Genomic DNA, 13,592 nt, shown 5'->3' with positions numbered 1-13,592 from the left:
ATTTACGAGTTTACGGGAATGGCAAATATTTGTGTGTGTGAAACTTGCACACACACACACGCGCGCAGTAAATACGCGGCTCGCTCATTTATATAAAAAAAACATAAATAGGGTATATTAAAAGTTCTGTTTGCTATTAGTGACGCGTTGTATAACAGCACCCAGTCACTTGCACGTCTCCCTGAGAAAACCCTCGCAACCAAACGGTGGGGAGCGAGTGACCAAAAACTTCGTTCCCCAAAATAAAACCGCCTCGAATTTTTACACTGACGCCTCTGTTGTGTCGCCCCCCCCCTCCACTACATTAACAACAACAACAAAAATCCATCGGCTCAATCGCGGCCGCTGTCGAGTGGCGGTCGCAGATCGCTGCGAAAATGCCTCTGGGTGCGCGTGGGCGTTCTTTTTTTTTGGAAGCTGAAAATAAACACAAATCCTCACCCTCCCCCCCGTCCCAGGTTTCCCTGCCGAGTTGGTACGCGCCACCATTTGACTCGACAAAAGAATGCGGAGTGAAGATTGGGAGGCGCAGAGCGGAGCGTGGCTTTACCGGGGAGGCTCCGGCAATAGCGCCACTCGCCGTTGGCTGTAAGGAACTCGCGGGCACGGTGAGTTGATGATGATGATGCTTTTCGCGTCTTGTTTGTTCGGCTCTTTGAGCAACAAATGGGTCGTGCGTTGCTCCCGCTGCTGCTGCTGTTGCTGCTACTGCTTTGTCCACTGATGAATCCCGTGCGCCTTCAGTTTCCATTCTAGTTGTGAGTACTCAGTAAACAATGTCAACGTTGGTTCAACGTTGACATGTGGCTGGAACCGTTGCACGAACGTTGCCCCGACGTTTGGCCCCTGCGTTCCATGTTTACTGGGTGGAGAGGAGGATGATGATGATGATGTCTAAAAGTCGCCTGTACAGTGTAAGGATCGCCTTGGCTCGGCTTGGCATCCGAATGCACATTGCTTGTGAAGCCGACTCGTTGAATCGCGCGCGCGCGCTCCCCGTATGGCCGGCGTCCCCGTGTTGGACATTCGCTCTCGTGTTGCTTCCCGTGTCCGCTTAAAGTGGCACCGTTGACAGGCCCGCCCGCCCGCTGTAAGTTTTAGCTGCCTCGAAGATTGTAATTCGACGTTTTTTAATTGAGCGTCCCTATTATTACGGAGGGGGAAGGGGGGGTGTTCTCGTTCGTTAAACGAGGTTGTGGCCGTGCAGGTTTTTGAATCGCTCCATTAATCCAGACCCAATTAGACCTCGCGAAATGCGAATGTGACCTTTGATGACGGGAGCCTCCCACCAGGGAGAGGCAGCTCCAAGCATAAGAGGGATAATTCACGTTGTGCGTTTTTTTAATCATGTCCTTATTCGCGCTCAGATGCGACGAGAATGCACGTGATGCGTCTTCAGTTATCATCACGGTGGTGAGATGTTAACTACCTCGCCTGGCATACAGGAGGTCGTGCGTTCGATCCCGACCCTGATGCCTGTTGTATATTTAGAGTTTGCATGTTTCTCTCCCCGTGGTCGCGTGAGGTTTTCTCAGTTTTTTTCCCCTCCACGTTCAGAAACATACTCTTCAGAGTATTTGGCTGCTATAACTGTCCACGCGATAAGCCACTTCGTTGAGCTATCATTTGTGACCAGGTCCCTTCTGAAAAGAGAGATATACAGCTCAGTATGGCCTTACCTGCTAAAAAAGAAAAAATTGTCATTCGCCATGTTCTACCCTCTGTTGGACGAAAGCCTCCCCGTGTTATGTCACCGTGGTTACTGCAATGCCACGATGCGTCTCACCGCTGCACGCTAATCTCATCCCATCGCGCACAACACGCTCGTGGTGGGTCGTGCTCGCGTGCGCTCTCCCTCCTTCAGCTGCCGTTCCGTCCTCGGTCTCGTTGCCGTCCCCTTCTCCTCCCGACGCGTGCAGCCCAAAGCCGCGCTTTGACTTTCATGCAAACTCCAACGAGCCGTCGCTGATTTTGTTCCATTGTAGGAACTCGCGCGCGTGCCGTTTTTTGTTTTGTTGCAACGCCCCAGCGTACTGCGTAAGCGGAGTGAACGTTTTCATTTCCACCGCTACATTAAGAAGATAAAGAAGAAACCACGCGAACACCCGTGTAGGTTCAGTATTCACGTTCAGAGCGGTAATGTTTTCACACCGCGGCGCGTTTCTTCACCGGACCGAAATAACATTGCCCCCCCCTCCTCTCTCTCTCGTCGCCCACCCCTTTGTTTGCTGGCACCGGCAGATGTGGTATTGTTGTGCTGGGCGTTGTCCCGGACTTCGCGTGGGTTTGGCGTCGCTCTCGGCCTGGTGTTACCCGCGATCCTCGCGCAGTCAATCGACGCCAATCATTCATTGTGCGGTAGCGATGGATCGCACAAAAACCACGGCATGCCGGGGCAACGCACGCCCTTCATTAGAGCTCTCACCCCCGTGGCAGTCGACGTTGAGCCTCCCTAGTCTCGCCACAGTTTCAATTTCCACGCGATGCAATTATCATCTATCATCATCATTGTCACACCGATCGTCGACTGCCATGATGCGTCCACTCCTGGATGAAGAACTTCCCAGGCTGTCGCCGTTGCTCGCGGTCTTGCCCACACGCGAGCTGATTGTGTCGCTCCATCTCCACGTGGGATTTCATCTCCATGCACACAGTCTGAAGAAAAGTGAGCAGAGAAGTGTGCAGGGAGACAGCTGCACGCTGAGAGACAGAAAGAGGATCACGTAGATTGGATAACATATGCGTGGCACAGACATCCAATTTGCTGCTAGGAAATTAAGTGTGCATGGGTAGGACACGTCTCTGGATGTGTGACGATGGTCAGTGGTCGAGACTAATCATGGAATGGCAACCAACGATGGGAATATATGGTGGAGAGGACCTCCGCCCACGGAAATGGAGCGATTAAATCGGCTCACGTGCAGGAAACAGACGGGTTGTTGCATAGCTGGACCGTGAGAGATGGTGGCGGGTTCGCGGAAGCCTTCATCTAGCATTGGGTAGATGATGGCTGATGAAGAATGCCTTAAACATGAAACATTCTTCTCTGTCTTCTCCACTGTTGGAACAATGCGTTCATGTCACTTCAAAGAGGTCGGTTAACCTTCATAAAAAATAACAGTCTAGAAAAAACGGGAGGACTGCATTTTTCACGGGACATGAAACCAGACGTCCAATGAGATTCTGGGCTCTGGAGACCCAACATCCGTCTGTGTGGACGAGGTCACCGCATGCTGACAGGTGGATATCATAAATATCTGTCGTAAAAACAATTGGCGCAAGGGCCCGGGCGACTGACATGCACACAGAGAGAGAGAGAGCGGATCACACAAAACGAACGAGTTAATGACTTCCGCTGATAGACGCGCCCGTTCGCCGTGAGGTTGTGTGGGCGGCCGCACGGTAATCACATCGGGTCATTATCCAGATGTAACCGCTGACAAACCAGTGGCATACTTATTGAGTGCGCAGGCGTAAGGTGCGCGTCACCACCGCGCTGGGGTCCATGGGCCATGGGGGCCCAGGTGCCGGGCTCTGAAAGAGGGGTGGGAATTCAGACAGAGGGGGTTCGGGGGGGGGGCTATTTCATTCCTCGCATGAGGGCTCATGCCAACCACGCTACGCCGCTGTTGACACAAAATGTGTTTTACCACGGTTGCTATAAAATCCTGGAATTACAGGGCCCATTTTGGCCAACGTTTGCAGCACAATCGATAGCCAGTGTGCTACGTTTGCTACACCTTGTCATTCCAGGTGGGTGGTTGTTCTCAGCGCTGGACCATTTGTAAATCACGCACAGCAAATAGAAAGATCCCCCGTGTCGCCTTAACAGACTGTTGGGGCAAATGCTGTTAGCGAGCACCTACAAAGGTCGGCATGGCGCGCAAGTAGGTGGGTGGCCAACACCACGCCTGGCCACCTTTGCCTCCCCATTGCTGATGTTTACACACTGTACTCGGTACTCAGTTAAGGCCGAGTCGACCAAGGAGAGGCCCAGGACAAGTCCAGACGCCACTCAATGCTGACGTTACCCATGGCCGGGAATCCAATTATGGTGCTCAAGTTCGTAGGGCAGCGTGCCGATTGTTACAGAGGTTCACGGTTAGAATCCGAAATGCGGCCCCGAATAATACTGCGGATGAATTAAACCATTACATACGCAACGTCTGTGTCACGGTGTATGCTAAAGGGCCCATTACGTAATTTGAAAAGAGCAGGCCGCTGTGTGAAGATGATCCAATTTAGCCAAATTTGAAAAATATAAAAGTACACGCAAATAACTTAATTGGGAAGCGCATCTCAATTGTGGGTCCCTCCTGTGAAAACTTGGCAGGAACGTCCTGAAAAAAATAGTCGTGAATACTCAGTGAGGCTATCCTGGATAATTAAGCGTAAATAATGAGTACTAATTACACATAGGTACACGGACTCGCATACACACTCTGTAGTTTAGAGTTTATAGCTCGGCTAGCCCATGAGACTCATGTTTCTCTTGCAACGGAGACCTGGATGGCAAACAACAATGTACAGCACAAAACACAATTTCAGTAAAAGCAAACACCATGCTTATGAAAATAAATAACAAACATAAAAAAGCAGGCCAGAAAATGCTCGCCAAAAACAATGAAATAAGCACGTGTCCAAGAACAATTAAACAAACGTTTATTTTGCTAAACATTTAACACAAAAACATGGAAAAGCTTCAGAGCTCTGATAGAGCACCAACCACCGGAGCCAACCGGGCGACTTGCAGCGTTGAAGCCAACGACGCTGCTACGTTTGAAAAGTAATAATAATAGATTTCGATTTAAAGCTTTCGTGACTGCAGGGATTCATCTTCTTGGTTCTTTCGGTAAAGTCACGTAGAATGGAAATTATAAAATAATAAAAATAAAACATAATAAAATAATTTTCACGACGTTTCGGCCACAATGCAAGCAGCCGTCCTCAGGTGGAGAACATGTCTGTCGAGAAGACTGTCATTCAGACACCGTCCACTTTCCCTGCCGTCGCCTGGAGGGCACTGAGAATGAGAGGCGGTGTGCAATCAGAGACGCGTGCTTTCTCGAGTTTTGGGCGTTGGCCCCCCTTCCTGCACAGGCTCGCGGTTCGAACCCAGTGGCCGCACTGGTTAATGCTGCGGCGTGAACCAACAAATACGCCGCCGTCTGCTTCACGTCGGATGTTAAAGGGTCCCGTGACATGAAAGTGATTAAAATAGAATAGACCGCGTGCGCCGGCAAAATGGTCCAAAATTTCCGCGCAAACGTCTTTATTGGGTAAGATCACAGGGAAACGTGGCCCCATTAGTGGCAGACTATTGGCCATCTGTGAAGCATACAGTAGCAGCTGCGTGATCACCTTCCATGCGATATGAATGGAGCGAAGCCCAGCTGTAACACATTTATTTGCTTAATTGATTTTGTTTGCCCAGGAAAATGTTTCTTGGCAATTTTTGTCTTACCCAGCTGCTTTTGGGATCTGAGGGCAGCGTTATGAAATCGAGCGCCGATTAGCAGTCGCGACCACTTTCATTCTCGCGTGCAATTTCAATTTCCTTCCCACGAAATTGTGCGGATGGCGTGCAGCGATTGTGTGACAGCGGTCCACACACTGCACTGTGACTCCGGTGACATGAGTTTGATTCCTGCCCACGGCTAACGCCAGGGGGTGAGTGATGTGAGCTGGTTGAGGCCTCCCGCCCTCCACCTTCATGAACCCGCACGAAGAAGTATGGTCAAACATCCCTCCACCATTGACACGGTGTGTGGGGAGGCTTACGAAGCGAGCAATAACTTGGCAAAGTGGCATCATCGCGATCGTATTGCGCGATAAGCATGGCTCAAGCACCCAATGTACGAAATTGTTATGGACCAATCAGTTTCAAAGACAATGCATATATTATAATCAGAGCATCTTTTTTGTTTACACGTTCACCACAAGTACTCTGTGTGTGGTTAATGCAGACAGGACTCCTTGAAAAGGGATTCTGTTTGGTGTTTTAACATCTCGACACCTGTTTTATTGCCAGAAAAGGGTCAAACCTTATATTGTTATATTTTAATACTGGCAGGAAAGGTCCCATATTGAAATGGTTATTATTAAAGTGCTGTAAGTTATTCATATTATGCAATTGACAGATATTCAGGAATGTAGCTGACCACAGCAAATACCCGGACAGTGCAATATTGGTTTAGCTTACAGTGATGACATTAGCCTTTGTGTGCCTCGAAGACCAACCTCGGGCTCTTGGCGACGCAGAATCTCGCGCAACAGCCTCACGTCGGGCGCGCGTGAAGAGAGAGAGAGGGGGCGGGGTAAGCGGTGTGGTCGGCAGTGGACCTGGTGCAAGGAATGAAATGAGATCCTTTGTCTGCCTGCTCTGCCCCTGCTGTCTCGATAGCCTAGTACCCGAGCCTCCTCTGGCCTATGAGCCCCAGTGCTGCATCAGAACCGACACACTCCATCGCTATGTACGTATGTGTACGTTGAACTTTTTTCGCACCGTATGTAGCCAACCATGCTAATCGGAGGCGCTATGCCGCTGGGCGAGGTGACAGAGAGATTAGGGAAATTAATGATTAATGGAAGAGCGGAGAAAGCTGCCCAAATGTGAATTATCTCTGCTTTGTATCTAAATCAGCTGAAGCCTCCCGTAATCCACGTGACATCTGCATGGCCACCCCCACTCTGAACGCCTCCTCTCTCCCTGGCGCCGCCCACTGAGAAAACAGACTCCACTTCTCCGTGCAGCAGCAGCAACAGCAGCAACAGCAGCAAGGGTCGATGCCTTGTGTAGCCCCTCCCTCCCCATCCTCGTCTCTCCTGCTGCCGTTTCTCCATCTTCCCTTGGCGTCCCACGGGTAAAAAAACGAGTTGCAGTCACCTGCAGAATTCTGTCGATGCTTAGAGCGCGCTCCAAGTGCTTTAATGGAAGTGCGCTGAGCCATCTGTCGCCTGCACTCTGTTTGTAAGCACCCACTGCACGAGGGTCACCTTCATCAGGCACGGCAAGATGCATTTCCTTGAAGAAGATAAGTAAAATGACGTGCGGTAATTAGCTCTCGGTCAATAATGCTGCTCATGCTTAAGATTAAAGTAATTATGAATTACCTTGTAATTAGATCAGAGAATACACAAATAAGCGTTGTGTTTCCTGCTCTGGTGAAAATGAGCAGAAAACCGTAATTCTAGATTAATGGCTTTGAATGGGAATTTCCTGTGGTGAAAAGTGCCGATGATCTTGTTAAGCTGAAATGGGAGACATTGGCTGCTAATTAATTGCTTGGATTCGAATCCATCTTCAATGCCAGTTTGGTAATGATGCCCATGTCAAAAGCTTTTCGTGACTTGGACGAAAAAAACCCCGGGATATGAAACTACTAAATTATCAGGTCTTAAGAGTTACGAATATTGTTGTGATTGTCAAGTGTTGGACATTCCTCGCAGTGGCCGGGCGGGTGGGAAGGTGCTGCCCTGTAGCGAGTGGTCTCAGCTGTAGTCAACTCCGCCAGTATTTCATACACGTACGTGCGTACATTCAGAGCGCTTGGTCGATCCACTGCTGGATTAGAGTCACTCCATGCCATGCGAGTCATCGAGGTATTTGACCACACGTTAGCACTGTAGTTAGTCCCAATTTGTGACGGCGGAGAACATATGGGTGCAGTACAACGATGGATTTTTATGAATTGCCATCTGCTGCCCACAGCGTGTGCCCGCGGCCTGTAGCGACCTGGCATACACGCCGCTGGCTACATCATCCGGCCACAGCCCTGCGTTAGCTTCTGGCTTCCGACGAGATTGGGCACAGCGCAGCTGATTTTGTCAGAGGCGTGTGTGTCGCGTCCGTTAATGTCGCCATTGAGAGCGGAGGCCACCCTGCTTCTCTCCCACTCCGTGCATCGTTAGCATGTTTAGAGTTGTCGCTCGCCGTTTAGAAAAGAGAATCATATATCGATGACTTGAAAACAAACAAAAAATATCCCGCCAAATGTTTGTCCCCAATTTGTCCCGATCGATGTCCTGTCACTAGACAAAAAAAAATCAAATCGGATATTCTGTTGCCTGTTGCAAAGCGGCGCAATCTTACCCCCGCCCCCGCCATGTGAGGGCAGTCCATGGAAGCGGATATCAGAGAACTACTTCTGAAGGTCCCTTCAAGTGATCTCTGGTCCACACAGTAGGAGGCAGCACTTGCTGACCCGCTCGAGAGTGATGTTCGTCGCATTACAGGCCCCATCATCCGGCAGCGGATGCGACACGGCGGCTCTATGGGTTTGCGCGTGCTCGTCATGCTGCAAATCTTTAGACGGCAAAAGTTACACCCAGCAGTGCTGCGGTGCGCTAACGAAGCTCCGCGGGAGGCAGCGGTAAATTCAGGAGTGATTTTGTTCTTTTGGTTATAAACGGGGGGGAGGGGGGGTTGAGGGGGATGCTGGAGGGGGGTGAGTCACTGGATCTCAGCTCTAAGAGAGAGAAAGACGGTCGTGGTGGAACAGCGGCGACGGGGTTTTTATTCATTGACTGGTGGAATGATTTAGACCTCCGCTTTCATGTGGCTCGACAGCGACTTTTGTTCCCCCCCCGCCGCCGCCCCCAAGTCGGCATGGAAAGTTTCTTTTGTTGAAGAGCGTTTGGTAAAGAGCGCGGCAGCCACCATCAAAAAATAAATCATTGCTCCGTGCTTGAAGGTTTGTGTTGTTTTTTTTCTTCGCCCGAGGACATTATTAACACGCACCGAAAATGTTTCCATCGTGACTTGTCACGAGGCTCAGGGCGCATGGTGGCATCGCGGGGCAGCGCCAGCCTCCCCCAGCCAAGGGGGGCAGACTTTTTATTTATTTATTTACGCGGCAGGCGCCGAATTACGCTCCCCGCGATGAGTTCCTCGGGGTCGTGCCGCGTGTTGTTCGGCACGAAGCCCCCGCGTTTTGCTCCGGGTGCTGTGACCTTCTTTCTGGAACGGAGCTACGTAGAGGTCCCCTGCGGCTTCGAGTCATACGGAGACCCATAGACGTGAATAGAAACCCATATGCAGTACGGGACTCGGATGGAGACCCACAGACTCGTAGACAAAAAAATTAACACATTTGTCAATAACGTTGTTGTGCAATGGCTCTTCCTCTGAGCTCACAGTCCATGTATGGATGTTGAACTTATTTCGCACCGCACTTAGACTACCGTGCTAATCGGAGGTAATAGGAGGCCAGAGATGTAGAAGTGGCTCCTGGCTGTGATTCAACCGCGTTCTCGAGTGCGGTGAGTTGATACCGCTGCGCAGATTGTAGCGAGTCGTGCTGCATCACATCTCTCGGTTGTGTCATTGGGCAACGCCCGCGTGTTGTCCGGCATGATGCGTTGAAGTTTCCCACCACGGAGCTTTCTCGACTTGTGGATGTTTTTTTTCTTCTTCTCTTTGTTTAAGTAGGAAAACTCTGGATCTCTTCGGTAAAATCCCGGCTCCCCGTTAAACCGACGCCGCGATGTGTGGCCACAAGTTTCGGGCAGGAGGCGCGCGACTCTTGAAGCGCGGTGGGGCGCCGTCGGCAGCGAAGAAATAACTCGTGACAAAGACTCGCTTGGGAGCTATTGCGGAGCGGCTAACGAGAACACGCATTGTTTATTGGCGAGGTTTTGTTGTTGTTGTTGTTTTTCCGTACAAATGACATTGCGGCGTCATTAAGGCTTTACAGCGGGACAGACGCTTCGTGGTCTCCTGCAGCAACGGCCACGGGGCGGGGGGGGTGGGCGGTGTCGATGTTGACTCTGCACGCACGGGCAAAGTGTGCGGTCGTCATCATCATCACCGGCCGTGATCTATCCGCTGCTGGATGGAGGCATTCCCAAGCTGACGCCTTCTCTGCGATGCGCTCACCTATCCTATACTGTGCACTCCAATCGTTTTAGTTTTAAACTGTTTGTCGTCGTAACGTTTGGACACACACCTCTACTGGACGTCTGCGAAAAAGAGCTTCATAGCTCATCGGATTTCTCTAGGAAAAATAAATATTCTGATTCTCACGATCCTGCCATGATACAATAACATATCCAGCTTCTGCACACGCGGTGATTTCATTGCTCCATCTCCGCGGACGGCGGCTCTCGGAATGCGTTCCCTGATTTGGCTGCCACTCCATCCTTCGTCTCGATCCGCGGCCACCCACCCCCCTCCTGGCGACGTGTCCTGTTCAAGCGCGCTTCTATTGCCAGCCTACGGAAGCGTTCCACTCGCTTGTCCTTGGTCTTTTCCTTCCTCTCAGTGCACAATCCCAAGCGTGGCCCTTCTCCCTGCTGCTTTGCGCGGCTCTTTCCAGCTCCCTTTGGCCTGCGCGCGCTGCGAGATGGACTCGACTTCGACTTCGGCTCGCTCGCTGTTTGGAAGGCCGTTACATAATGTCCTTTCACGCGCGCGCCAACAGCCTTTCCACGTGTTTACACTGATAGCAGCCGTGCGTAAATCTCCCAAATATCATGTGCCTTTCAAACGGTTCCTCCCCGAGCCTCCGAGCCATTGTGTGTTCAGCGGTCTGTCTTGCCCTGCTGCCCGGTTTATCTGAGAAGGAAGGGAACATTCCACTAAACAAACAAGCGGAATGATCATCCCTATTGTGGTTGTATTTCTCAAAACATTTCAATCTCGGGATTCTCCTCCTCGACCCCCCCACTCCACCCCACGCGTAAGGGATGGTGGCCCCCCGCAGGACCCCGAGCGACGCGGTGGCAAGATGTTAACTACATCGCCTGGCACACAGGAGGTTGTGGGTTCGATCCCGACCCTGACGCCTGCTGTATACTTGGAGTTTGCGTGTCTCTCTCTCCCCGTGGTCGCGTGGATTTATCAACCGGGTCCTCCGATTTCCCCCTCCACATTAAGAAACACGCGTTTTCAAGGATTTGGCAGCTATACATTTCCACACGATAAGCCACCTCGTTGAGCTGTCATTTGTGTCCAGTGTTGCTTCTAAAAAAGAGCTACATAGCTCAGTGGGCCTTACCTGGTCAAATTAAAACAAATTTAAACGTTTTGTGAGCGCGGTCAGCGAAACTCGTGGCAGTTTGAGGAGTGAGCCACCGGTGTTTGTCTAATCTCAGAGTTTAGTGGTGTCGACATGGACAGTGTCTACAAATATTATTTGGTGGGGGGAGCTGAAGTTACATTTGGGGTGTGCCGAAAAATGTGCAAATAATTAAAAAAAATTTGTCAAATAACCCGAACACTTATTTTTGCATATCATGGGTTCACCACCCCATCAGATCTAAACTAAACTATTGTTTTTTTTTATTTGACCAGGTAAGCCCCACTGAGCTATGTAACTCTTTTTTGAGAGGCGACCTGGCCACAAATGATCGCTCAACGAAGTGTCTCATCGCGTGGAAATGTAGAGCAGCCAAACACTCGGAGATGACCACGCGGCTCCGCTCAGCCGCTGACCTTGCGCCCTCGTTCTCTCTAATTTTTGGACATCGGCTGTTCAAAGAAATTCAACTGCGTTGGTTCACCGGTTGCGGCACTGAACCACGTGCGTGCGTTCGTTTGTTCGCTCGCTCGGGGGGTGGGCCACCTTTTTCCACTCTCTTCGCCGAGTCCGGCTTGGGAGAGGTTTGTTTGTCTTCATCTTCTTCTGCTGCGTCCGTCGCCCTGTCCACGCACCGAACCTCCGCGCGGCATAACCCGGGAGAAGCGAACGGCGCAGCGCTTTTGGGTGGCACGGCCGCGCGCGGCCACCGCGGAAAGACCACCCCGTCGTGTTGCGGTCAAACACGTCAGGGCATCGCCACCATAATGGGGCCCTTTTCCCGTTCACTGAATGCCTTGATGTGAATTGACGGTAAATATTTGCAAACTTGAAAGGATGTAAATGGATATGTGTGACCTATACAAAACCCATTTACTTTTGTCATTTTTGTGTTTTTTTCTTCTTCCCATTTTCTTATTTCTGTCCCGTCCGTAGCTCTTTACCGCGTTGTTATTGTATGCCTCCTGCGTATGCACAACGGAGAACGTAACTGGTGCTGCACGTGTTAACAATTAACTACATTCCTTCTTAACATATGGAGAGCCACGGCGGTTAATCACACGCTCACAATGCTTCGCTTATTTTCCGACCGCACACGATCGCTGTTTGCGTTGACGAAATTGCATCCAGCGAAAACCAGAATTCGGTCCAAAAAAAAACGTTACACCGTATATAATACCGCTTTATGTAAATAAAACGCGGCATAGTATTTAATTTTCCAGTGCTTTGCAAGTGCACCTTTGTGTTCCGAATGGCTTCGGAACAAAGACGATAGCTGCAGGCCGTGGTGTACATTGTTTCAGTTGGCCAAGTGGCTGCGCGATGGTGTAATGGTTATTAATAACATTCAATGCGTCTCTGTAATTGCTGGGAGTACTTTATAAGGTAAACAATATCGGGTGAATAGCACGTTACGGGTGTGCGTTCACGTAACCACTCCGTACGTGATTGTCGATGTGGGGCGAAGCGGGGGTGAGCATCGCCCGGCGACGCGACTTTGATGCCCGCTCACCACCGGCGTGGTGAAGTATGGTCAAACAATGTCCGACGCGACCGGGGTGGCTTCGTTTAGCGGCGGTGTTGACAATTGACTGCGACTCGTTTTGTACGCATCGTATTGCTGAGGACCGATGCTGATCACAATGTGATTTGGTAGTCTAAGCGGTCACTTGCCGCTGAGCGAATCTTCTTTCAATCAAAGGTTTGATCCCCGCTACGTATTCCTCCTGGTGCGTGGTGGGGGGGTGTAGGTGTTTTGCGGCGACTCATAACGATTGTTGGGTGCGCGCTGTCAAATGGAATATTGGAGACCCCTGGCATCACACGCGCGTAGGTCACCGTGTGCCCGATTCAAAGCCCCCCCCAAGCATCGAATGTTGAAAGAAAGAAAAACAAAAAAAGATCTATTTGCAAATAAATTATTAAAAACAAGCTGCCAAGCCGGTGGAGTAAGGGAGCCTCCGCGGGCGCTCGGCGCTTTGTGCGCGGCAAAGCACTGGACGCCCGAACAATGAGAGCGATTTGCAGGAGTTGCGTCTCATCGCTGAAACGACGACACCAACCTGAGCACCATGTTGCTCAGCGATCGGTGTAGAAGTTTGCTCGCTTATTGTGAAGGTGCGAAGTGGGCTTTAGACGGTGGGTCGGATGAAATGACATATTTTTGGTGCGTGTCAATGAGTACCCCCGTTGTACATACGCGGGCCTTGATCGTTCCACTGCTGGATGGAAGCCGTGAGGTCATGGCCGGGCAGCGTGAGTCCGTGTCCGTGGGGAGCCGAGAGGCTGGGACACTTCTCCACCATCACGGTGGTGGGGAACTCGTCTGTGGAGGAGGAGTTGTCATCTCGGAATGTTTACGTCAGGAAATGTGTCTCCTTGGGTTTGTACGACATCGGCACGGGATGTAACGACGCATCGATGAATATGAGTCATTGGGCTCACAATGCATCCGTCGGATTGTACGCGTGAGGATCATTGTTATATATTTGGATATTTTTCAACGAATTGACGTGAACCCCTCCAGCGACTACATTCGATGACAACGTTCAACAAAAGTGAGTCTTCAACCAC

General features: G+C 50.7%; 1 protein-coding gene across 2 annotated transcripts in view; it reads left to right on the top strand.

Moving 5' to 3' along the window:
• Positions 1-13,592, top strand: part of LOC144721359 (plasma membrane calcium-transporting ATPase 2-like) — a 70,225-nt gene that overhangs the window by 1,106 nt on the left and 55,527 nt on the right. For both annotated transcript variants that reach the window (XM_078598922.1, XM_078598923.1), the window contains exon 2: positions 459-608. The gene's annotated coding sequence lies outside the window, so the exon portion shown is untranslated. The remainder of the gene's footprint in view (positions 1-458; positions 609-13,592) is intronic.

This window comes from Lampetra planeri, chromosome 11, assembly GCF_965212315.1.
Source record: "Lampetra planeri chromosome 11, kcLamPlan1.2.h2, whole genome shotgun sequence".
Classification (NCBI taxonomy): Eukaryota; Metazoa; Chordata; class Hyperoartia; order Petromyzontiformes; family Petromyzontidae; genus Lampetra; species Lampetra planeri.
This window is presented reverse-complemented; position numbering and strand designations above follow the sequence as displayed.